At 39.9% G+C, this 27983-nt stretch overlaps 1 long non-coding RNA gene and 1 pseudogene across 2 annotated transcripts in view; both read left to right on the top strand.

Moving 5' to 3' along the window:
- Positions 1-26140, top strand: part of LOC309653016 — a 633104-nt gene extending 606964 nt beyond the window's left edge. Inside the window, exon 2 of the long non-coding RNA XR_014258981.1 lies at positions 5497-26140. This is a non-coding gene — a long non-coding RNA (uncharacterized lncRNA). The remainder of the gene's footprint in view (positions 1-5496) is intronic.
- Positions 225-26140, top strand: LOC309652942 (ferritin light chain pseudogene; annotated as a pseudogene). Its single transcript, XR_014268749.1, has 2 exons — positions 225-1393; positions 1581-26140. The product of XR_014268749.1 is annotated as a ferritin light chain pseudogene (transcript).
- Positions 26141-27983: the final 1843 nt, after the last annotated feature.

Raw genomic sequence — 27983 nt, 5'->3', positions numbered from 1 at the left:
GCAAAGGAGGTCAGACGTGTACACATGGTGTAATTCCATTTCTGTAATATTCAAAAACAGGAAAAACTAATCAGTGGTAATGGAAACAGAGGAAATGGCTACCTCTGGTGGGAGGATGGTATGAATACTGACTGAGAAGAGACACAAAGAACTTCTGGAAGGCTGGGGATAATCTATATTTTGATCTGGGTGGTGATTACACAAGTGTATACCTATGTAAAAATTAATCGAGGTATAGAGTGTATTAGTGCCCTTTAATAATTTATTTCATCTCCCAACAAAAAGTAGAAATAAAAGCCCTTTTCTGTTTAAAGTAGCTATTGCATTCTGTCAGTTACAACTAAGACCCTCTTCACCTAAGAAGGATGGTGGCCCTCACCACTGGAAGGCCAGGGTCGCACTACCGCCGCCATGCTCCTGCGTGGCCAGCCCCTCTGCAAATTAGGCCCACTGGAAAACCATCTCCACTCAGGATGTACCCAGGAGGATTTTCCTACAGGACAGAAGTCCACAACCAAGCATGGTAACCCTAAAATATTAAAAGCTGATGCACCAAAAAAATGTAGCTGTTATACCAGCGAAGAGCTGCCTGCACACAGCTGAAGGTTAAATTAGGAAGCTGAAAGGTTACACTGAGAAATTTTCCCAGAACACAGCACAAAGAGATAAAGGGATGAAAAGAATGAAGAGGATTGCAAAGACAGATGGAAGAAAGATTCAGTAGTTAACAAGAGTTCTCTAAAAGTTACTTCCAAAAGGAGATAATCGAAGCAACATCCAAAAGATAAGTCAAGAAATTCCCAGGATTGAACCCAAACACAAGTCAATTGAGACAGACCTCTGAGTGCTAATCAGTAATAATGATAAAAAGCACATCTAGACACTGTAGCAAATTTTCAGAACCAGAAGGATGAAGAGTTCCCTAAAAGCTACCAGAACAAAAAGATCTGAAAAAAATGACAATGCGGTTGATGTGAGATTTCCTGTCAGCAAAACAGATGCAAAAATATTGTTAATTGGGCTTCCTGGTGGCGCAGTGGTTGAGAATCTGCCTGCCAATGCAGGGGACACGGGTTCGAGCCCTGGTCTCGGAAGATCCCACATGCCGCGGAGCAACTGGGCCCGTGAGCCACAACTACTGAGCCTGCGCGTCTGGAGCCTGTACTCCACAACAAGAGAGGCCGCGACAGTGAGAGGCCCGTGCACCGCGATGAAGAGTGGCCCCCGCTCGCCGCAACTAGAGAAAGCCCTCGCACAGAAACGAAGACCCAACACAGCCAAAAATAAATAAATAAAAAATATTGTTAATCGCTGAAGTCAAGTGATAAATACATGGGAGTTGACTACATTATTCCCTCTACTTTTCTGTAAAATTATTTTTTATGATAAAAATGTTTCTTCTCTGTTTTTCTTTTCTTTTTTTTGTTTTTTTGTTGTTTTTTTTTTTGTTTTTATTAAATATTTATTTATTTGGCTGTGCCGGGTCTTAGTTGCAGCATGCAGGATCTAGTTCCCTGACCAGGGATCGAACCCAGGCCCCCTGCATTGGGAGTGCAGAGTCGTAACCACTGGACCAGGAGGGAAGTCCCATGTTTTTCTTTTCTTTATGGATGCAAGAAGACAATAGAGTAATACCGGCAAAGTGCCAAGGGAAAATACCTTTGAACCTTGAATTCTATATCCATTCATTTTGTCAAAGAATGAAGGCAAAATAAAGACCATTTTCAGATTACAAGGACTCAAAAATGCTATCATACCAGAAGCTCCAAGAGAACTTCACCAAGGAGAAAAATGAAACTAAAAGAAGTGATGGGGGAATTCCCAGGTGGTCCAGTGGTTAGGACTCTGTGCTTTCACTGCCGAGGGCCCAGGTTTATTTAATCCCTGGTCAGGGAACTAAGATCCCGCAAGCCACATGGTGCCGCCAAAAAAAAAAAAAAAAGTGATGGGATACAAGAAGCAATGGAGAGCAAAGAAATCAGTAAAATATGTGCTCAATTTAAGCTATTATTGCTTATAAAAATTATGTCCCTTAACAGCAAACTGTAACAAAAATTCAAGATATATCAACATGGAATTGGCGGGACAGGAAGAAAGAGGTGAAATTTAGGGAAATAAAAGCTTCTAAGGGTCTCATTTTGTCCAGGTTGGTTATACAGAAACTAACTGACCTTTAGAGGAGCGCTCCTCGAACTTGAATGTGTATACGACTCATCCGGGCATTTTGTTAAAGAGCCATTTCTGATTCAGCAGGTCTCAGGTGGGCCTGGGATTCTGCACTTAAAATACACTCCACAGAAAAGAGAAGCCTCTACACTGTTGGTGGGAATGTAAGTTGGTACAGCCACTGTGGAAAACAGTGTGGAGTTTCCTCAGAAAACTAAAAATAGAACTACAATATCATCCAGCAATCCCACTCCTGCACATATATCCAGACAAAACTCTAATTCAAAAAGATACATGCACCCCTATGTTCACATAATCACTATTCGCAACAGCCAAGACATGGAAACAACCTAAATGTCCACTGACAGATGAATGGATAAAGAAGATGTGGTACACATATACAATGGAATATTACTCAGCCATAAAAAAGAAAGAAATAATGCCATTTGCAGCAACATGGATGGACCTAGAGATTATCATACTAAGTGAAGTCAGACAGAGAAAGACAAATATCATATGATATCACTTATATGTGGAATCTAAAATATGATACAAATGAACCTACCTATGAAACAGAATCACTGACATAGAGAATAGACCGGTGGTGGCCAAGGGGGAGGTGGATGGGAGAGGGATGGATTGGGGATTTGGGATTAGCAGATGCAAACTGGTATATATAGAATGGATAAACAACAAGGTCCTCCTGTATAGCAGAGAACTATATTCAATATCCTGTGATAAACTATAATGGAAAAGAATATGAAAAATAATGTATATACATGTATAACTGAATCACTTTGCTGTACAGCAGTAATTAACACAAAATTGTAACTGAACTACACTTCAATTTAAAAAAAACAGAAAAATAAAATAAAATACACTCCACAGACTCTAAAAAATACAACAAACTAGTGAATATAACATAAAAGAAGCAGACTCACAGATACAGAGAACAAACCAGTGGTTACCAGTGGGGCAGGGGGGAGGGGCAAGATGGGGTGGGGGTGTGAGAGGTACAAACTATTGGGTGTAAAATGGGCTAAAGGATGTATTGTACAACACAGGGAATATAGCCAATATTCTGGAATAACTAAATGGAAAGTAACATTTAAAATTGTAGAAAAATAAAATAAAATAGTGAAAATAAATTAAATTAAAAAACACACTCCACAGAAGGCACTTTGAGCAGCAACGCTTTTTAAACTACATTGTGGTTAAAAACTGTGTTGACTCAGGGTGAATGTATGCTAAACTTCCCTCACTCGGTTTCAAAAATGTAAAAATGATAGATACAGTGTTTCAAAAAACACTCAGGGACATGATTTTTTAAATCGTGGACCGGAAGGGAAGTGGAAACCCACAGCAGTCAGGACAAGTTTAACATGTGGGCCCATAGAGTCCAGGAAGAACCTGACCCAGATGGTAAATTCTGGAATTTTTTTTTTTTTGCTTTATTTTGTTCTATTGTTTAATTTTCATTTTTCAGTTTTATTGAGAAATAACTAACATACAGCACTGTATAAGTTTAAGGTGTACAGCATAATGGCTTGACCTACATAATTGTGAAATGATTACAATAAGTTAACATCCATCAGCTCATATAGATACAAAAAAAGAAGAAAAACGTGTTTTTCCTTGTCATGAGAACTTTTAGGACCTACTCTCTTATCAACATTCAAATATACCACACAGCAGTGTTAACTACGGTCATGATGTTGTACATTACCTCCCTGGTACTTATTTATCTTATAACTGTAAGTTGGTACCTTTTGACCACAAGTCTGGAATTTCAAATCCAACCAAGGAGTAAGGAACACCCACACCCCCCATTCCCAGTGGGGACACCGCTCACGGTCCCCCAGCTACAGCTGAAGGTGAACAAGTCGCACCTATCCACTGGAAACAAACTGCCCCCGACAGAGCAAGAAAGCGGAGAGACTGCGCAGTCAGCCACCAGGTATGCATTTTGTGTGAGCTCCTGCTTCGGAAGCGTGATGTGCCCACAGAGCAAAAGCCCTGAGCCACTGACTTTGGTCCTCAAGATGTTGGGCTGAAGCCCATCGTAAAACCACTTTCCAGGGACAGTGAATGGGAGAGAAAAAAAGCCTCCATGACGATGAGTGTTCAAAAAAAAACTACAAAGGCCACAATGAAACCCAACACCGCAAAAGGAAGCCAACATCTAAGAGGAGTCATATAAAAGAAAGTCGAAATAATAGAACAATTTGGAAAGGATTTAAAAATAAGTGTATTTAAAAATCAACAAACAAAAGCATGTGCTACGAATCAAGACCAGATGGAATTCTGGATAAAAAACAACACACAGGCAGTGCGCTGGGCAGTCCCGCGGCTCCGTCTCCTGCTACGGCGGTGTGTGGACGGAACAGACCCAGGGGCGCCCCTCGCTCCCGCCTCCGACCCCCTCCAACCTGTGTTCCACTCGCAACCTTCGGAACCAGCCGCTCAGCTGTCCTCGGCCACCGGGACCGCCAGCACCATATTGTGAGCTTAACGCCGTATTACCGATCCACCACGAGCTCCCAGATTCGTCAGAATGATTCCGCCGAGGTGGAGGCCGCCGTCAACCGCCTGGTCAACATGCACCTGCGGGCCTCGCGCACCTACCTCTCTCTGGGCTCCTGTTTCCACCGCCACGACGCGGCTCTGGAGGGCCTGGGCCGCTTTCTCCGCGAAGTGCCCGAGGGGAAGCGTGAGGGCGCCCAGCGCCTCTTGAAAATGCAGAAACAGTGCGGCAGCCGCGCCCTCTTCCAGGACGTGCAGAAGCGTCTCAGGATGAGCGGGGTGAAACCCAGGACGCTGTGGAAGCCGCCATTATCGTGGAGAAGAACCTGAACCAGGCCCCTGTGGACCTGCACGCCCTGGGCTCTGCCCGCGCAGACCCCCGCCTCTGGGACTTCCCGGAGAGCCGCCTCCTAGATGAGCAGGTGAAACTCATCCAGAAGGTGCGCGATCACCTGACCAACCTCCGCAGGCCGGCCGGTCCCCAGGCGGGGCTGGGCGAGTCCCTCGTCGAAAGGCTCACCCTCCAGCACGACTAGGAACCTCCGGAGCCCAGCGGCCTTTGAGGAGCCCCTCTGGCGTCAGGGCTCCTGCCTGAAGCCCCTCTCTGCAGCCACTAGGCAGCTTTTTTTAAATAATAAAATGTATTTATTTATTTATTTATTTTTGGCTGCGTTGGGTCTTCATCGCTGCACGCGGCCTTTCTCTAGTTGCAGCGAGCGGGGTTACTCTTCGTTGCGGTGGCTTCTCTTGTTGCGAAGCACAGGCTCTAGGCGTGCAGGCTTCAGTAGTGGCGGCACGTGGGCTCAGTAGTTGTGGCACGTGGGCTCTAGAGCGCAGGCTCAGTAGTTGTGGCGCACGGGCTTAGTTGCTCCGCCACATGTAGGATCTTCCCAGACTAAGGATCAAACCTGTGTCCCCTGCATTGGCAGGCGGATTCTTAACCACTGTGCCACCAGGGAAGCCCCACTAGGCAGCTTTTAACCACCCTGGAGCCCTCTCCCAAGCCTTGGACCAAATGGAAACAACAAAGTTTTTTGCAGCAAAAATAAATAAATAAATACATATTAAAAAATAAAAACAATACACAAATAATTTTTAGATGTGTGCATATTTTTTATGTGTGTGCATATTAGTCAAGGTCCAGTCAGGAAAAGAAAAATCCCTCAACAGAGGGAACTTTATACAAGGAATTTATGACACAGGTGATGGTGGAACGGAGAAGCCAAGGAGGGATGGTGAGGCATCCCAGAGATTAAAAACAGCAGGAAGCTGCTACCGCCCGTATGATTGAAGGGACAACAGAAAGAGGTTGTATTGGCAGAACCCAGCATTTAGAGCCTGCTGATGGGAACTAGAAGCACAGCAGGTGCTGCGGCCCTGAAAAGTGCGGCTGTCTGGCGGGAGATGGAGGCAAAGAGGAGACACAGTCACTTCCAGAGACGTTACCCAAAGCCGAGACAGAGGGAGAGAAATACGCAAACTTACATAGAAGGGATCATGGGATATGAAGGTCCTTGCAATACAGAGGGAACAGAGCATCACAGGATGGGGAATCAATCTGAGAACAAACTGACGAATGCCCAACATGCTGAGATAAACAAAATAATGGGTGGAAAAAGTGAATTTGTGAATTAGAGGACAGCTGAGGGAATCACTCATCAGAGGCTGCACAGTGATAAAAAGATTTAAAATATGAGGACGTAATTAAGAGCTAAGAGAGTAGGTTGAGAGGCACCAGGACTTATTTAATGAAAGTTCCAGAGAGTAAAACTAGAAAAAATCAGGAAGGGGCAATATTTAAGGAGATAATGTCTGAGAATTTTAGAGAACTGAAGAAAGACAGAGTCCCTAGATTGAAAAAGTTATTTCTAGGAAAGATGGGCTGTATTATTTGTACCAATCAACTAAAAATATGGATAACTAACAACTGAACACATGAATAGATTTTTTAAAATATGGATAACTAACAACTGAACACATGAATAGATTTTTTAAAATATGGATAACTAACAAACAACTAAACACATGAATAGATTTTTTTAAACCTTAAGAGCATTTAAAAGCTAATGAAAAAGCAAGGAAATACCAGGCCAAAAACCAAGAGAAAGCAGGAGTCTATAGAAAGAAACAGAGTTTCAAAGCCCAGAATCGCTTTTATCCCAAGGGATTTGCTAATAAGGAACACTTGTGCTTCAGTTTTAGCAGCTTAATGGGGAAATTTGGACGCAAAACAACCCAAGGTAGAGAAAGTAATAGGAGGCCTTTCCTATGTTAAGCTGGGACCCCACTGGCTTGGTGATATTTAGAGCAGGAAAAAAATTCCTTCCCTGCGAAGTTGTGACCATGAACTTACAGCTTAGGTTCACATTGCCTGAGTAGTTCTGGGAAATTAGAGCTGTGTACCTGATTTAAAGTGGTTCCAGACTGGGACTACCCCATGAAGAAAAAGCAAATGGAGAACTTTTTTTTGGAGATAAGCAACTTCATTCTAGGCTTCAGTGAATCTTCAAAATAAAATTTCAAGTACAGTAATCAGTATAAAGTAAAACTAACCAAACACATAAGAGAACAAGTCACCATGAGTGGGAACCAGTTGAAACAACAGACTGCAGAATCAGACTTACCAAAACTTCAGAGATTAATTGAAAAAAAATGCTTACATTATTTAAAGAAATAAAATACATTATTGAAAATATCTGCAAAAAAAACAAGAAAACAAAAAACGGGCGCATGAAAAATACAAGATGAGCCTGGAGCATCTTGAAGTGCCAGAAAGTAAGGAAGTGCTCAAAAAAAAAAAAAAAAAAAGTGATGGGAGTATGTCAGTGGAATACAGGAGAAAACCTGAATGAGCTACCAACTGTCAAAGCTGGAACAATTTGGGCAAGAGAAACAAAACAAATCATGTAGTACTGAACTACAACCTAAAGTTATATTTATAAAATAAATATACATGAGTCCATACTGATATAAACAACTGAAAAAAAAGTTGATGGGGGAGAATAGACAAATCTCCTATACTGAAGAATTACAAATAATTTATGTAGATACTCCCCCTCAAGGAGGTGATGCTTAACTCCTCACCCCTTAAGTGTGGGCTGTGCTTAGTCTTGCTTCTAAAGAGTACTGTATCAAAAGGGGGGAAAGTAACTTTACAGTGGAGAAACCTAGCAAGCACTACGTCAACCAGGTGATCAAGGTCAACATTGCCAGTGAAATTGCAGAAAGATATATTTCCTACAAAGGAGAAACAGACTGACGGTGGACTTTCCAACAAAAATAGCAGAGGCCTAAAGAAAATAGGAAGTTAATTTCTGTGAGCTGAAAGAGAATAACAGCCAACCTGACAAGCTATACTCAGTGAAAGTATCCTTCAAGAATAAATATGAAATGTATTTACAATAGCCAAGACATGGAAGCAGCCTAAATGTCCATCAACAGATGAATGAATAAAGAAGATGTGGTACATATACACAGTGGAATATTACCCAGCCATAAAAAAGAATGAAATAATGCCATTTGCAGCAACATGGATGGACCTAGAGATTATCATACTAAGACAAAGAAAGACAAACATCATATGATATCACTTATATGTGGAATCTAAACTATGATACAAATGAGCTTATTTACAAAACAGAAACAGACTCACAGACATAGAAAACAAATTTATAGTTACCAAAGGGGAAGGTGGGGGAGGGATAAATTAGGAGTTTGGGATTAGCAAATACAAACTACTTTGTATAAAATAGATAAACAATAAGGTCCTACTGTATAACACAGGGAACTATAGTCAATATCTTACAATAAAATATAATGGAAAAGAATATGAAAAAGAATATGTATATGTATAACTGAATCACTTGCTATACACCAGAAACTAACACAACGTTATAAATACTCTATACTTCAATAAATAGATAAAAATAAATTAAATAAAAGAAGGCAAAAAAAAATATTGACTGTACAGTACAATAATAATAATGTTTTGAAAGGCTTAAGAGACACAACTACAATGGCATATAGGCCAGGAGGGGGTATAATGGGGCATTCTACAGTCCCTGCATGGTCCTGGGAGCAGGCAAAATTATCATTTAACATTAGACTTTTACTTATTAAAGATGCATGTTTTATCTCTATTACAAGTACCACCCAGCAATTTTATTCCTGGATGTATACCCAAGAGAAATGTGTGAACTTGTACACCAAAAATGAAGCACAAGAATCTTCACAGCGTTTTCTTATAATACCCTACATTGGAATATAATCTGCAAAAAAACCTGAATCACTATGCTGCACACTTGAAACTAACACCATATTGTAAATCAACTGTACTTCAATTTTAAAAAAGAGAAGCACTCGGATGGCCTTTAAATTGAAGTCAAAGTTCAATTTCTTAAATATCAGATCCATGGAATGGGAGAGAAGCCTGGATAACACTGGAGAATAGTGGTAGAAGACGTGCTTTTTCAAGTTGAAAATCTATTCTGACTTTTAGAATTCTGAAGTTAAACCTCTCCTCACTGGGATTTCCGTCCAATGACATCTAGAGAAACATGACTTTTTTGGTCTCTAAATACAAGATCCTGAAAGTATTTTTAAATGGTTCAAAAAGCTCATTTGTTATGAACTAACATTTTAGAAACAACTTTACAGTGACCTATGTGACAATAAATCAGAAACATACTGATTAAGTTTACCCTGAATTAACAGGCAAAGAGATAGAAAAGACACAGTTTAGACATTTCCAAAGGCAATGCATTTGGCCCAATTTTTGAGTCGCTAAACAAAACAAAGGACATTGATTCTTTTTTTTGTCTATGATGCTATCACAAGCTATAAAACTAACTCCAACATTGCTTTGTGTATTTTCTTCCTTTTTTTAAAAAAATTTATTTATTTATTATTTTTGGCTGTGTTGGGTCTTTGTTGCTGTGTGCGGGCTCTCTCTAGTTGGAGCGAGCGGGGGCTACTCTTCATTGCGGTGCGCGGGCTTCTCATTATGGTGGCTTCTCTTGTTGCAGAGCAGGGGCTCTAGGCGCACGGGCTTCAGTAGTTGTGGCACGTGGGCTCAGTAGTTGTGGCTCGTGGGCTCTAGAGCGCAGGCTCAGTAGTTGTGGTGCACGGGCTTAGTTGCACCATGGCACGTGGGATCTTCCTGGACCAGGGCTCGAACCTGTATCCCCTCGTTGGCAGGCGGATTCTTAACCACTGTGCCACCAGGGAAGTCCTGCTTTGTGTATTTTCATTACAATTTTTGTCTTTATACAAATTTTGTCTTTTTCTTAATATTAAGATTATTAATTACAGAAACAAAATAAAACTAATCAAGTAATCGTGCTATTACTAAATTTTAAATGTTTTAGTTAGGTGCAGTGTTTGGCAATGAAAGACAATTTGGGAGTTGGGTATGATTATTAGAAAATTTTCCCAACTTTGCATTTTTTACAGCTTGGTATTTCTTCTATTTTACTTAAACTATAGATATATTTTCTCTTTTCTCTTAAGCTTACTTTGTCTATTCCTAGAAATATATGTATCTAGTAAGAGCAATAAAAAGAAATTAATATGTATGTATTTAAATGTATTATAAATAAAACACTATTGTGACAAAAATCTATCCATTCATTAGCTAGGGATAGAAAGTTGAAGCTACTGAAGTAAAATTAATGGGAAAAAAAAAAGGATCCTCACAGCGGCAATATTTGAGATAGCTCCAGATGTTGATAGAGAAAAGATATATAAATTGAAGTATATTCATGCAATGGAGCAAAACAGAACCAGGGAGTTCCAGAGAGTCTCTGTAACTGAACTAGGTTGACAACCTTTCCCAGCACAGTCACTGGAATGAATGAATTGATTTGCTTCACTCTGTTGAGGATTAAAGGATTAAAAGTTCCAGAAGACTGAGTCACCCTCACATACTTTGGGCAACATGCTGACACTTTGGCTCTATTGCAGAAATTAGAGGAAGAATCTGGCAGATGGAGCCTTCAGGGGCCTCTGTAGCAGGAGTTCTGCCAGATCCTCAATTTATCATTCCACCAAGATTGTACACACCTAGGGAATTGCCCAGAAGTAATCATGATTGCCGTTGGGAGGGCTGAATGAATGTTGGGTGGTACCCCCTTCCTCACAAAACAGCCCATCCCTTTGGTCATCAATTATTCACATAACCCATCTTCCCATATATACGCTTCCAAAAATTCTGTTGTTTAAAATAATGTGATTGTTTCCCCTTACAACATAAAATGAACTCACACTTCCCAAAGAGAAACCAAGGTCTCCTCAGTTTCTGCATCCAGCTGCAAGATAAAGATCTTTGGATCAAATCTGTTCCTCTTCTAATTCCAACACAATTCTGGAACCTATGGTCTAAATAGCACAAGTTTATCCATCTTTATTTATATTGAGAGAGAAGTCAGTCAAAGATATGAGAAATTCTTTAAAATATATAAATACACATATTTGGCAAGGAAGAAAACTTGAGGATCAGCAATAGGCTTTGTTTTTACCACTAGTTGTGAGGTGTCCCTCCCCCATCATACAATCCTAACTCCTCTTGCCTTGCAGGTGTGAGGCGTCCCAAACTTTAATTCCTGAGCATCTTTGCCCTTGTCAGTTTTGCCTGTTTAGGCATCCGGTAGTCTTTAACTTGTACCGAGGGGAGCTTCCTGAGTTCCATTCATCCTCTGCCCTGCCCCCATAGCGTGGCAGCAACCTATTTTGCACTGATCAGAAGCAATTAATTAAGCCAACATCATAACCCCCTTGTGTTTGCCTTCACACAGCAGTGTTGGGAAGAGATGAGCAGTTTTAGTACCAGATAACCCCCAGGGCTGTCTAGATTAACGTCCTAGCTGAAACCAGTGGCTCTATCTCACCCCAAAGGGAGAGGCTGCACATGATCTCAATTTCTCACAAGCTCTCCCAGTGCTATCAGCAGTGGGCAGCTGATGTTCTCAGAACGGGAATGAAACTCCCCTGGGTAGCTGGCATCCAAGCTCAAATTCACACCCTTCCCCCAAACCCTGCTACACACACACACACACACACACACACACACAGACACACACACACACAACTGCTCTCATAAGAACCCTATAAAAATGGAGAAAACCTGCCAATAAATATATGAAAAGATTTTCAACCTCACTAATAACTAGGAGAATGCAAACTAAAACAACGTGAAGTTGTTTTTCTCTCACCAGACTGGGAAATATGATATTCTGGCAAGATTTAGAGCAAACAGTCACATTCATTACTACAGGAAGTGTAAATTAACACAACCATTTTTTTTGGGCAATTTGGCAATGTTGCTAAGACTAAAGATGTGCATATTATATGATCCAGCTCTTCCCCTCATAGGTGTCTGGCCCAGAAAAACACACTCTGGCATAGACAGGTAGGAAATGTTCACTGCAGCATTGTGTATAACAGTGAAAATCTGGAAACAACTTAAGGTCATCAGTACGAGATGGATAAGTAAAATGTGGTGTTTTCCATTTCGTAGCTAAGAATGAACTAGATCCACATATATCAACAGGGATTTCAAAACTGGTTGAGATGGTTGAGTGGGAAAAAAAAGCAAGGAGGAGTGAAAAAGGTGAATGATATGGCAAGAGAGTGTTATTTTTTGTAAAAACAAGCACATGCATGTTTATATAATTTTTTTAAGTTCTAGAAAGATTTTCTCCAAACTCACAATAAAGAGTGGAGAGGTGGGGAGGAGAGGGACCTAGATCAGGTTACTGTCAAAGAGGAGTTTATCCGTAACATACTTATTTTCACCAGGACAATGTGTTCATGTTTTATTCTCACAACTGAAAATTAATGATAAAAACAACACGTTACACTGGAAAGTATACTTACCTTAAAATGCTCACTCACCTGGTGTATGATAAAGACCAGTCTTTTGTGACATCCTCTTTGTAGGACTACAGACCGAGTGACCCCAGAAGTTCCAGAAGTGCTCCTCTGGAGACGCAAGGTCTAACAGGCTAACCAGCCAGGCACAAGAGCGTGTCTTTATGAGGCTTATTAAGCCAATTCTAACAAGAACTTTCTGAAGCTTTTGAAAATCCATCAAAATTACTGAGTCAGTATCAGCCCTTGAATTAGTTAACTACTGCTGCATAACAAATCATCCCCAAACTTAATGGTTCAAAACATTTGTTTCACCACAGTTTCTGTGGGTCAGGAACCAGGGTCTCTCACAGTGTTGCAATCAAGATGGTGACTGGGGCTGCAGCCTCATCTGAAGGTTCCATGGAGGAAGGATCTGCTTCCGAGCTCACTCACATGATTGTTGGCAGGATTGTGTTTCTCACGAGCTGTTGGACTAAGGGTCTCAGTTCCACTGAGGGCCTCAGTTTCTCACTGGTTGTTGGCCAGAGGCTGCCCCCGGTTCCTTGCCATGTGGACCTCTCCATAAGGTAGCTCACACATGGCAGCTGTCTTCATCAGAATGACAAGCAAGAGGCACCAGAGAGAGACAGTTTGTGACCAAGACAGAGGTCACACTCTTTTGTAACTTAATTTGAGAAGGGCTGTCCCAACCCCTTTGTCATATTCTATTCATTAGAAGCAAGTGACTAGTGCAGCGCACACTCAAGAGAGACAAGCATCATTGGGATTCAGTTCAGAAGCTGCTACACGGCCGCATGGGAACTCCGTGCTCTGTTTATCCTGTGTAAAAATGGGGCTGCTGGTGGGGAAGGAGGGAGTGCCCACGAATGGAGGAAATATTAGTATCCCAAAGAGTCCTGAAAAAGAATTCCTGGTGGTGTTAGAGGGCATATTAGCAACTCCAGTAGATGGCACACTTCCCCGTGAGCTGATACCCATTCCCCTGAGAAAAGCGCCTTCTGACACAACCTGTCCTGAGAATAAAGAGATTTAAGCCAATTGAATATTGTTAATAGGGAATTATCACATATACAATATTGATTATTAATTTTCAACAAAAATAGTACAATTCTACAACTCTAAGTGATTTCTGTGATTTTCTTTTTAAAATTTTGTTGCAGATTTTGACACATACGGTGGCCAATTATATCATAACAACATGTAAAGTTTTTGCATGTAAGCCAGGATCTGAGTATTACTAAGAGAGCAGTCATTTTAAACTAAGAGCACCTCAAGTGAGCATCACAACTGATAAATTCAACAACATGTGGCCATTTGTGCCTAACAAGATACTATACTCCCAGGAAAATGGCCATACCAATCATGATGCATCACTTGACTTTTAAATCTTTCTTCATGAAGATTAAAATCTCTGGTTGTTGTAAAAATTAAGGGTCATCTATCAGTGTTTTTCAGCCTATAGTGTGTGAATTATTAGTGGATCAGATGGGACATTCCCATGGGGCTGAACAATCTTCTGGGTGGCTAATCTGAAAACTACATGTGCACGTATGGAGAGTTTTTCTCCTCTCTCTGTCTCTCTCTCTCTCATCCTGTGTTCTCCAAGGGCTTGTGCTGAGCAGCGGACAGCAGCAACATGTAGTCTCTCCTTAAAACTGCCCCAGGAAGCCAGCAATCCCCAACAGAGAGAGACACAGCCAAACATCCCCTACTCCACTGAGGCCCTGTAACACTCGAAACAAGCTCCATAATCACAGCCATACAAACAGGAGCTCTCAAACAAAAACATGAGCACGCAAAAATCACAGAACATCTGAGGAAATTCATTGCCATAAAAAACAGGCACCAAGCTCAACCAACACAAGAGATACCAGAGTTGCCTCTGGTATTAACGGAGGAATAGTTGTGTGTGTGTGTGTGTGTGTGTGTGTGTGTGTGTGTGTGTGCGCGTGTGTGTGTGTGTGTTTTCATTTCCATTCCACCTTGAGAAGCCTGAAACGTCTCAAGGCTGAGGTAATAGGAGGAGCCTTTTTAAAAATGTAATTAAAGGACTTCTCTGGCGGTCCAGTGGTTAAGACTCTGCGCTTCCAATACAGGGGGCACGGGTTTGATCCCTGGTCAGGGAACTAAGATCCCATATGCTGCATGGCACAGCAAAAAAAAAGTAATTAAAAGCTGAGAAGGAGCCATGAACTCTTCCAGCATAATTCGGTTCAAAACGTACACCAACAGGAAGTAATCCTCCACAGGAACATCTGATTGCTTTGGAACTATTTCTCCTACGGTTCACAGCAGCACAATGAACTCTTCCACTGTCCATTTCCACCTTCAGGACCTAAAGTTTTCTTTCCCGCCCCCATCCAAAAGAGGAACTGCGTGACAACCCATGACAGAGGTACTAAAAAGATCAAGGAATATGGGAAAGGGGCGAAGATGTTGGAAATGGTTCAAGGAGGTTGCTCTCTACCAGCAGCAGGACACAGGTGCACGAGATGAGTTGAATGGACGAGGACAACCAGCCAAGTTCTCCTTTACACTCCAGATGGCTTGGATTATGAAGTAAAGAACCGATTTCACGTGTCTGCTTGGCTGAGGGTGTGGGTATACTACATCTTTCACCTCTTCGATCACTTACAAAACTTCACTTTCTCCCAAGGAGAAGACAAAGAGAGGGAAGGGTTATGCATGAGGCAGTTATTGACCGTCCTGCCCCTTCCCCAGCATGGCAGGGGGTACAGGGACTGAACTACATTTGGGGTGCTATCAGTCATCTTTGAGTTTTAAGGTGTGATATCCAGCTGGGCTTCAGACTGAAACTTTTGTGTTAAACTTTAACAAGAAAATATTTTCACCATGAACATTAGACTATCAGATCAAGGATGATAAAGAACAGGAGTCACCCAGACCAAGGCCATGATAGACCTGACATTCACTCCAGATGGCCCAAAAGAGGGCCAGGGTGAGGTCTGAAGTCGGAGTGGCAAATCTGGGGGAGAATATGCTGTTAGAAGTGTGTATACTGGAACGAAAACCCAAACATATGCAGCATTATGTAAGTCTACCAAATGGAGAAAGTCTGAAGTTGTGACATGTCACTTAAAACATAACCTCCACAGGGACTTCCCTGGTGGCACAGTGGTTAAGAATCCGCCTGCCAATGCAGGGGACACAGGTTCGAGCGCTGGTCCGGGAAGATCCCACATGCCACGGAGCAACTAAGCCTGTGTGCCACAACTACTGAGCCTGTGCTCTAGAGCCTGGGAGCCACAACTACTGAGTCCACGTGCCACAACTACTGAAGCCTGCACGCCTAGAGCCCGTGCTCCGCAACAAGAGTAGCCACCACAATGAGAAGCCTGCACACCGCAACCAAGAGTAGCCCCCCCTCACTGCAACTAGAGGAAGCCCGTGCGCAGCAACGAAGACCCAACGCAGCCAAAAATAAATAAATAAATTAATTAATTAAAAAAATAATAACCTCCACAGATGTCCAGTTTCTTAAAAAATGGAAGTTGTTCCTGGATGGGGGCAGGGGTCTTGTGACTGACACATTTGCAGTGTATTCGCTCAGGGCCCTAGGTTCCACTCACGCCATCAGCCCCTGGGACTTAGCAGCCTCTGAGGCTGGTCATGATGTAGGCTTTGACATCACTGATGTGGATGGAGTACTTGCTACCAGAAACATGATCAGCTGGTGAGAAGTACCTCTTAAGGTACCAGATCAAAAGACTGATCTGTGATTAGAGATACTGATGAAATGGAACCTGGGCAGAAGCTGCAAGAACGGAGCATCAGGGAAATGACTCCCACGTTAGGGCTGTTCATGGACCCTAGGTCACCAAATCGTTTGTTTGTCTGCTTGTTTGTGTTTGAGAGCTGCCTCACAGCCCTAGAGAGAACAGCAGAATGGAAAACGGCCTCAATTCATAGGCCCAATCTATTAGTGAGAAGGGGGAAAGGCACTACTTACTTCTTCAGACTGGAACACCTCTTTGCAGCAGGCGTCTCCTGGGAAAGACAGCAAGGCTAGAAGGGCCAGGGGCACCAGGAGCAGAGGTTCTCAACCGTAGCAGCACGTGGAGTCACCTGGGAGCTTTTTAAAAATCCTGATGCCTTGGCGCCTCCCCCAGAGGTACACCGTTCAATTGGCCTGGCCTGAGTCCTGTGCAGGGGAACTCGTTAAACGATCCCAGGTGAGTCTAATATGCAACTAGGGTTGAGAACCTCTGACCCGAATTAAGGGCTTGTAATCCTAAATTATAGTCAAGATTTATTAAGCCATCTTAGATTTCATTAAACTTCAGAATTCTCATTGTTGGTGAAGCTAATCTGAGGAAGAGAAAAAGGTTACCGTACATGTTCACCAAAAGCAAGATTAAACAATAAAGCTCAGGCTAAAGATTCTAGTGTAGCTCTGGGGGAGAGAAATGATTCAAAAATACGAAATTGTGGTAATTCCCTGGTGGTCCAGTGGTCAGGCCTCCGTGTTTTCACTGCCGAGGGCCTGGGTTCAATCCCTGGTTGGGGAACTAAGATCCCGCAAGCCGCGCGGTGTGGCCAAGAAAAAAAAAAGAAACTGATATATAAAATAGATCACTAATAAGAACCTACTGTATAGCACAGGGAACTCTACTCAGTAGTCTGTAATGGCCTATGTGGGAAAAGAATCTAGAAAAGAGTGGATATATGTATATGTGTAACTGATTCACTTTGCTGTACACCTAAAATAACACAATATTGTAAATCAATTATACCCCAATAAAGATTAAAAGCAAAAGAAATTGTACCCAAGATAAGCAAGATCCCAGTGGTTTGGATAAAGCAGAGTCTGAAACACGAGTAGGGCTCCCTCCCAAGAGTTCAGTTGGGAGACTACACCCACTAATTTGCTTTAGTTGAAAAGATGAGTAAGAAGAGGGATGGCGGTGAGTTTTGGACCATCCATACCATGGCATTTTGGAAATGGAGACAAATGGAAATGAAATTGAAAGTGCTATCTCTAAACGTTGGGAGATTCTATCACTATATGGCTTGGGTTTGTTTCAAGTTGTTAAGGAGGATGGCCATCCAACAACAGCCTGCAAACGTAAACATAATCTACTTGGTGAGTGTCTCCTCGTTTTCACATTACACTGTGGAGTGTGCCACTCCCTGACTCTAAGGTTTGTGAGAAGGAATCATGATGTACTCAATCAGGCTCAGCCTGGCATGGTCTCCAGGAAGCCAAAAAACTAATTAAACTACCACCACCCAGAGAAGGATGGAGACTGAACTGGGAGAGAAGTAGTCTCTGGGTGCCACTATTAAATACCAGGATTCTCTTCACAGAGACTTTGAAATACTTCCTCGGGAAAACTGTCACAGGAACAACAATTTTATTTTATTTCTTTTTTTCTTTCTTTTTCTTTGGCCTCGCCGCACAGCTTGCGGGATCTTAGTTCCCCAACCAGGCATTGAACCCGTGCCCTCGGCAGTGAAAGCACAGAGTCCTAACCACTGGACCGCCGGGGAATTGCCTTAGAGTATGAGTATTCACAATCTTACCTCTCTACGTTCAGTTTCTAATGGAGAAAGATTCTTCTGCATGTTGCAGCTCTTGGGTTTTCATTTGTTGTGGAGAATCCACAGGTAATGCATAAGGAGATTTTTTTTTTTTAAGTAGAGAACATAGAGATTCCAAGTTGGAAGAAGAAGAGCAAAGAGGGGGGACAAAAAAGAAGTTGTATGGGCCAGATATTGGAGGGGATTTGAGACAGTTGGAAGGTGATGTTCAGAGCTCTCTTACCAGCAGTCTATAAAGTGTATTGGGGAAGAAGCAGTGGGGAAAAGGCATATTTAAGATGTTAGGTAGGGACTTCCCTGGTGGCGCAGTGGTTAAGAATCCGCCTGCCAATGCAGGGGACACGGGTTCAAGCCCTGGTCCAGGATGATCCCACATGCTGTGGAGCAACTAAGCCGGTGCGCCACGACTACTGAGCCTGTGCTCTAGAAGCCGCGAGCCACAACTACTGAGCCCATGTGCCACAATTACTGAAGCCTGTGCGCCTAGAGCCCAGGCTCCGCAAAAAGAGAAGCCACCGCAATGAGAAGCCCACGCACCGCAACGAAGAGTAGCCCCCGCTCTCTGCAACTAGAGAAAGCCCGCAAGCATCATCGAAGACCCAACACAGCCAAAAACAAAAAAATAAATATTTTTTTTTTAAAAAAAGATGTTAGGTAGGCATTAAAAATACATTTCCTCTTTGGTTTTTCTCAAAAGACCAAGTAAAGCTGTAAATTACTCATCATGAATGTTGGCTGCTGACCTAGATTTCTTTGGATGGATGCCTTGCAATAAATGGATCACATAAGGCCCTGACTTAAATTAAAATTGTTAACAGTAGATGCAGCATACACAAAATAACTTTAAATTAATGATTAATATCTGGAGAAAGATGAGAGGCTATCACATTCATAAAACAAGAACTGGCTGTTAAAAAACAAACCAATTAAAGACTGGAAAAAACTCTCTAGCTGAAGAACAAGTTTGCCTGAGTGATTTTCTTAGAACACAGTGCAAATGGGGAACAAAAGAGATTAAAATGTTAAAGAAAAGTTAAAAGAACAAGGACAGATCCAGAGGTATCAGCTTTGATCAAATGAAAGTTCCAGCATAGCTGAAGACAATAGAGGGGAGACTATAATAAAATAAATGAGATGAAAATTCCCCAGAGGTGAAAAAAAGACACAGTTTTCATATTTAAAGAGCCAGTCAAATGCTAAGTACAATAAATTTTTTAATATTTATCTGGACTTATTGCAGTGAAATCTCAGAACACCAAGAATAAAGAAAAAAATTCTTCAAATTCCCAAAGAGGAAAAATATATTGCCTTGAAAGCAACTAGAATAATATTATTCTCAGAATTCTCATCACTGCCTCTAACTGCTATATGAAAGGAAATAATACAGCTCCAACTATCAAAATTGAGAACAGAATGAAGACATATTCAGACATGCAAGGACTCAAAGTTTACCTTCCCAAACACTTTTCAGGAATTTAGAACATGTGACTGTGTAATTTTTAAGCCTAGAAAGAGAAAGACATAATAATAAAGAAAGAGTACATATAACCAGGAAAATAGTAAGTAGAAATAATTCGAGGATAGCAGCTGTACAAATAGACCTGGAAAGAAACCAAGCCAGTTGAAACAGGGAAAGGAGGCTTCCAGAGAAAAACTTTTGGGAATAGAATCCAAACAACCTAATGCTGAATCAAAATAAAGAGCTCAAAAATGGCACTGCAATGGTGAAACGACTGGTGATGAACATCATATGTATGTAAATTCAGAACTAACACGAAACAAGTGGAAATTGTAATTATACAATACAATGCAAATTTCAAACACCTTGATGAAGTAAAGTAACTAACAAAAAAATGATAGGTAGGTTTTCTATTTCTGGCAATAGTGGACTAACTTGTTGCATACCAACTCTCTCACCAAGCACAACCGGAAAAACTAGGTAAGATATTTTAAAAAATCTGTTTGAAGGTATCAGAGCGAATGCAGTGAGGTCTTGAGAGCAAGATAAAAGATGAGAAACACACAAAGATGAGACCAGCATTCATTGCTGGCTGCTTTTCCCTTCAAGGCATTTACTGATTTTAAAAACAGCAGCTGAAAAGCTGAGAAGCTTAGCAGAAGCAATGACTCATGGTCTGAGGAGCTGAGCAGTGCTTCCAATAGTCCCAAAGGGATGGGGGGAAGTTAAGAGTTTAGGGTCCACCAAGGAAAAGGGACCCTGATAAATACTCTGTGTTTTTAGCTGGAGTCTCTGAAGGGCCATATCTTAGGAATAAGGATGAATCAGAAATGAATAAACACTCAAAAAGACTTACTCTCCGCTTCAAATCAGTTTAATCCCTGATTATATTAAGGAGAACTGCCTCTTTTTCAGCTGCCAGCCTAAAGCTAAATTAAAACAATTCTATAAGAAAATAACACTTTACAGAGAATCAAATTATCTCTATAATTTTTCATATATATGTCAAACATTCCATCAAAAATTATTAGGAGGATTCTGGCCAAGATGGAGTAAGAAGATTGAATTTACCCTCGCATCTGAAACAACCAAAAGATGAAAAATTATATGAAACACTGGGTTACAAGACACTGGACATTAGGCAACAAATGACAGTGATGGGGAGAGCTGGAAAACAAACAAGGTGAGCCCTAGGAGCACCCCACGTTACTGCCTTTGGTGCCCACGCCATGGAGCAGGCAAGGGGAACTCAGAGATAGCCCAGTGACCTCCCCGAGTTGAAGAGACAGGGCTGAAAATCTGGGGAGATCAAAATGGCTAGAATCTTCAGGAATGAATTCCAGAGAGGAGAGAACTGCAAAAAGAGAGAGAACTCCAGCTCTCTGCACAGGGCCTCACTTGAGTGTTCAGCAGAGTGCTAATCAGCACAGGCACGTCAGGAAACTGCCCAAGGCCAGGGAAAGAATCAAATGAAGAGATTAGAGGGAACAGTACTCAGAGTTAACACAGGGCCAAGAATACTGCCTGTTCCCACTAACCGGACTGGACAACCTCAGAATTCACAGGGAATTTGGCAGCGTACTCTGAGGAATCTGAGGTCAGTTGAGGGGATAATTAACCCTAGACTAAACACTGTTCTGATCCTGTCTAACAAATCTTAAAAACAAGACCTGAAAGGATCAAATTGTTTCCAAGGAACTGTGTCACAGAATAAAGCTCAGCAAGGTAAAATGCACAATGCCTGGTGTCCAATTAAAAAAATTACTAGGCATGCAAAGAAGCAGGAAAATACAACCCAAAAGGAGGAGGGGGGGAAATCAATCAATGAAACCAACCCCAAAATGACACAGGTGATAGAATTCATAGACAAGAACACTAAAAAGGGTTATAACAGTATTTCATGCCCTCAGAAGTTAAGACATGGAAGACATGTTTTTTAAAAAAAGACTCAATCGAGATTCAAGAGATGAAAATTACAATGTCTGAGATGAAATTACACTGGATAGGATTAATAGCAGATCAGTAATAGCCAAAATTTTTCCAAATATAATTAAAACCATATACTCACAGATCCAAGAAGCTCAGTGAATCCCAAGCACAAGAAACATGAAGAAAACTATACCAAGGCACATCATAATCATATTGCTCAAAATCAGTGATAAAGAGAAAATCTTAAAAGCAGCCAGACAATTTAAAAAAAAACCCATGTATTATAACAGATGAACATCATATTTCTCTTTGGAACAATGCAAGCAGTGAAGAAACATCTTTAGAGTATTAAAAGAAAAAAAGTCAACCTAGAATTCTATACCAAGTGAAAATGTCTTTCAAAAAATGAAGGGAATGGAATATTACTCAGCCATGAAAAGGAACGAAATTGGGTCATTTGTAGAGACGTGGATGGACCTAGAGTCTGTCATATAGAGTGAAGTAAGTCAGAAAGAGAAAAACAAATATCGTATATTAATGCATATATGTGGAATCTAGAAAAATGGTACAGATGAACCTATTTCCAGGGCAGGAATAGAGACGCAGACATAGAGAACGGATGTGTGGACACGGGGGCAGGGGTGGTGGGGCAGGAAGAGGAGGGTGGGATGAATTGGGAGATTAGGTTTGACATAAATACACTACCATGTGTAAAATAGATAGCTAGGGGGAACCTGCTGTATAGCACAGGGAACTCAGCTCCGTGCTCTGTGATGACCTAGATGGGCGGGATGGGTGTGGGATGGGAGGGAGGTCCAAGAGGGAGGGGACATAATGTATACTTATAGCTGATTCACTTCGTTGTAGAGCAGAAACTAACACAACATTGTAAAGAAATTATACTCCAATAAAAAAAATTAAAAAATAAAATATTTTTGTTTTAATGAAGGGAAATAAAGACTTCTTCAGACTTACAAAAGCTGAAAGAAGTCATCACACAATGTGGAAAGGATAGTCTTTTCAACAAATGGTACTGGGAAAACTGAATATCCACATGCAAAAGAATGAAATTGGACCTGTATCTTACACCATACACAAAAAGTAACTTGAAATGTATTAAAGATTTAAATGTAAGGCCTGAAACCATAAAACTCTGAGAAGAAAACATAGGGGAAAATCCGTTTGTCATTGGTCTTGGCAATGATTTTTTGGATACAACACCACAAGCACAGGCAAAAAGAACAAAAATAAACAAGTGAGACTACATCAAACTAAAAAGCTTCTGTACAGTAAAGAATACCATCAACAAAATGTTGCTACCTATGCAAGAGGAGAAAATATTTCCAAACCATATACCTGATAAGGGTTAATATCCAGTATATATAAGGAACCCATACAACTCAATAGCAAAATAACCAATAACCCAATTTAAAAATGGACAAAAATCTGAATAGACATTTTTCCAAAGAAGACATACAAATGAACAATGGGTTCATGAAAAGGTGCTCAACATCACAAATCATCAGGGAAGTGCAAACCAAAACCACAATGAAATATCACCCCACACGTTAGGATGGCTATCACCAAAAAGACAAAATATAACAAGTGTTGGCAAGGATGTAGAGAAAAGGGAACCTTTGTACATTCGTGCCGGGAATGTAAATTGGTGCAGCCATTATGGAAAACAGTATAGAGGTTTCTCAAAAAATTAAAGATAGAACTATCATACGACCCAGCAATCCCACTTCTGTGTATATATCTAGAGGAAACAAAATAAGTATCTCAAAGAGATATCTGCACTCCCATGTTCATTGCAGCATTATTCACAATAGCCAAGATATGGAAACAATTTAAGTGTCCGTAATGGATGAATGGATAAAGAAAATGTGATATGTGCATATATAATGGAATATTATTCAGACTTTAAAACGAAGGAAATCCTGCCATTTGCAACAACATGGATGAACCTGGAGGACATTATGCTAAGTGAAATAAGCCAGACACACAAAAATAAATACTGCATGATCTCACTTATATGTAGAATCTAAAAAAGTCAAACTCATGAAAGCAGAAAGTAGAATGGTGGTTACCAAGAGATAAGGGTAGGGGAAATAGAGAGATGTTAGTCAAAGCGTACAAAGTTTCAGTTATGCAGGATGAATGAGCTCTGGAGATCAAATGTACAGCATGGTGACTAAAAATAGAGCTACCATACAATCCAGCAATCCCACTCCTGGGCATATATCTGGAAAAGATGAAAACTATAATTCAAAAAGATACATGCATCCCTATGTTCATAGCAGCACTATTTACTATAGCCAGGATGTGGAAGTAACTTAACTGTCCATCAACAGTGGAATGGATAAAGAAGATGTGGTACATATATACAATGGAATATTACTCAGCCATAAAAAAGGAATGCCATTTGCAGCAACATGGATAAACCTAGAGATTATCATACTAAGTGAAGTAAGTCAGACAGAGAAAGACAAATATCATATGATATCACTTATATGTGGAATCTAAAATATGATACAAATGAACTTATTTACAAAACAGAAACAGGCTCACAGACATAGAAAACAAACTTATGGTTACCAAAGGGGAGAGGGGGAGAGGGATAAATAAGGAGTTTGGGATTAGCAGATACAAAATACTATATATAAAATAGCTAAACAACAAGGTCCTACTGTATAGCACAGGGAACCATATTCAATATCTTGTAATAAGCTATAATGGAAAAGAATCTGAAAAAGAAGATATATATATATATAACTGAATCACTTTACTGTACACCAGAAACTAACACAATATGGTAAATCAACTATACTTCAATTTTTAAAAATTAGAAGTTAAAAAAAATTTTAATGTGCAAAATGCATTAACAGACACTGAAACAAAGAGGATATACGGATGGTAAATGACCATATTAAAAGATGGCCAAAGTTACTAGTCATTAGGGAAATACACATTAAAACCTCAATGAGATAGCATTACACACCTAATAGAATGGCTAAAAAAAATAAAAACGAAAAGTTACAATACCAAGGGCTGACAAGCATGCAGAGCAACTGGAAGTCTCATACATCACTGATGGTAATACAAAATGGTACAGCTACTCCAGGAAATGTTTTGACAGTTTCTTATAAACAAACATACACTTACCACATTACCCAGGAATCTCACTCCTAGGTAACTTACCTTACATAAATGAAAACTTATGTTCACAAAAACATCAATGTCTACAGCAACTCAAATCATAATTGCAACCCAAATGGCCTTTAATGGGTGAATGAATAAACAATTGTGGTACAGCCTTACAATGGAATACTACTGAGCAATAAGGAGGAACAAACTATTACATGGATGAGTTCCAAAGGCACTACACTGAGTGAAAGAAGCCACTTTCAAAGGTTATATATTGCATGCTTCCATTTATATGAAATTCTGGAAAAGGGAAAACTATAGTGATAGAGAAGATTATTGGCTGCCAGGGATTAGGGGTGGCATGAGGGTAGGATTACAAAGGGGCAGGCTGAGAGAGATTTTTAGGATGATGGAATCTTTCTGCATCCAGTTGGTGGCAGGGGTTACACAAATATATACATTTGTTAAAACTCATGGAACTGTACACCAAAATAAAAAAGAATCATTCTTATTATATGTTAATTTCTAAAAAGCTCTTAGACTTTTACACCAAAAAGTCAATTGTACTGTGTTATTTTAAAATAAAGTAAAATAAAATTTTAAAAAAGAGAAAAAATTTAATATCAATACATAACCACTAAAATGGCTACAATTTCTAAGAGAATGACCACAACAAGCATTGGTGAGGATGTGGAACAACCAGAACTCTCAACACTGCTAGTGGAATTGTAAAATGGTCCAACTACATTGGGAAAAAAGTTTGGCTGTGTCTAAAATGTTAAACATAGACCATACAAACCAATCACTCCATTTACCCAAAAGAAATGAAAACATATGTCTGCACAAATACATAAATGTTCATGGCAGTTTTATTTGTAATAGCCTAAAACTGTAAACAATCCAAATGTCCACCAACAGGTGAGTGTATAAAAAGATAGTGGTATATCCATACAATGGAATAACACTCAGCAATTAAAAGGAATGAACTATTGGTATATGCTGCAATATGGATGAAACTCAAAACAATCATGCTGAGTGAAAGAAACAAGACCAAAAAAGAAAAAAGAAAAGAAAAAGAAAAAGAAAGACAGAGAAAAGAAATGAAAAGAAAAAGAATAGTAGGGTTAAGAGCAGATTACATGCAGCCAATGATAGAATTACTGGTATGTCAAAAGAAACTATCCAGAATGAAGCATGGAGAGACTTAAAGGATGGAAAATATATTTTAAAAAGAATGAGACACAGGGGATACAATATAGAGACCTAAAATATATCTCACTGGACTCCCAGGAAGAGAGGAGAGAGAGAATGGAGAAGAAGCAACATTTGAAGAGATCACAAAAGTCATTAATCTCTGGTTTCAAGAAGCCCAACAAATCCTAAGCAGTATAAATGAAAAGAAATTCACACCTAGACATATCACAGCAGAATTACAGGGGTGGGGAAAGCACACAGAAGGGAAAAAAACTGATTACCTTCCAAGGAGCAATAGTTAGGTCAATAGCTGACTTCTCAATGGGAACAATGGAATCCAGAAAACAATATAATGAAAATAACTGCCAAGCTAGTATTCTATATCTAGGGTTTAAAACAGGCAGAGAATTAAAATATATGACAACAGTAGCATTTAAGTTGGGGAGACTAATCTATAGTCCTTACATTTTCTCAGAGAATATAAAAGTACCAATTAACATTTGATTTTGATAAGTTAAGAAACCATATTGTAACGTCCAGGGTAACCATTATTAAAACAGTAAAAGAAATTTCTTTTATTGGCAGACCAACAGAAGGGGAAAAGTGGAGTAGTAAAAAACAACAAATCCAAATTAAAGCAATTAAATAGACGAAAGGTAAATATGCATCTAAATTTACTCAATAATCACTAAAAGTGGGAAAACCAGATCTTATGTGCCTAAGAATGTGATGCAATGTGAAGCACACAGCACCACCTATTAAGTATTCTTGCCAAAAAAAACTGAATATGAATCTAATCAAGGCTTCAGATCTAACTACCCATTTACAAGAAATAAGAGCAACAGAAGACCAAGTTAAATGACATCAAGAGGAAGCAACCAGCCAAATGTAGTCTGTGAGACATTCCATATAACAAACGACCTGATTTCTCTGAAAAATTAATTCCATAAAATCGGGTGGGTGAGTGAGTGAAGAACTCTTTTTTTTTTTTTTTTTAATGGTTGTACACAACATTTATTGTTTTTGCATTTGCTGCCAGGAATGTTTGCCATGAGTTCAGGGCCAAGTTGTAGATAGTAATCTGTGACTCTCGAAGCATGAAGGTATCCACTCTTCCTGAGTCTATACCTGGACTCAGTCTCCACTTGGCTTGTTTGGATTGGTTTAAGCTGTAAGCTAATTCAAACCTTTCTACACAAGCTGTGTATACATTCGAAACACAGATCATCTATGACCCTGGTGGTGAAATCTGACAAGAACAACGTAAAGTGGTTTATAGCACTTATTGATTTTAACTTGGCTAATGTCCCAAAGTAGTTAGGAGATAAGGCAGTACTCAGCAAACTTCTGTTATTTGAATAAAAGAGTCAATTAGGGAAATTTGGATATGGATTGGATAATATATGATAAGCAATTATTGTAAATGTTTCTACATCTGATGATGGTGTAGTAGTTATATTTTTTTTAATGCCATCTGTTTGAGAAGCATACTTGGGTATTTATCAGTGAAACTACATGATATCTAGGATTTGCTTTAAAACAATACAGCATAAAATGGGATGGGAGGGATAGATGAAAGGAGACTGACAAAATATTGATAATTATTGAATCTGGATAATGGGGGGCTATTATCCTATTCTGACTGCTTTTGTTTATGCTTGAAATTTTTTATAATAAAAATGTAGAAAATATACAGCAGGTTAGACAAATATCAAATATATATCACTGATTACATTAAAACAATTACAGTTAACAAGACTAAAATTGTATTGAATTTTTAAAAATTTGCTTATATACTGCTTACAAGAGATTCATTTTAAAGCATGAGGACATCGTAAGTTTATAAGTAAAAATATTTTTTAAAAAGGAAAATGTTAGGAATGATACATTTGTAAGCACATAATAAGCCCCCAAACTTTATAGTATATGGGCATTGCAAAGAACCAAGAAAGCCAAGACACACTTGAAGAAGAACAAAATGGGTAGACTTGCCCTAAGAAATATAAGAATTATTCTTAAACTATATAAGTCATGGGACTGGTATCCAGAATACATAAAGAACTCTTTCAACTCAATAACAAAAAGACAGATAACCCAATTTAAAATGGGCAAAGGATTTAATAGACATTTCTCC

Source organism: Balaenoptera physalus (genome assembly GCF_965194825.1).
Source record: "Balaenoptera physalus genome assembly, chromosome: X".
NCBI lineage: Eukaryota > Metazoa > Chordata > Mammalia > Artiodactyla > Balaenopteridae > Balaenoptera > Balaenoptera physalus.
Note: the sequence above shows the minus strand (reverse complement) of the source record. Positions and strands in the feature narration are given on the sequence as shown.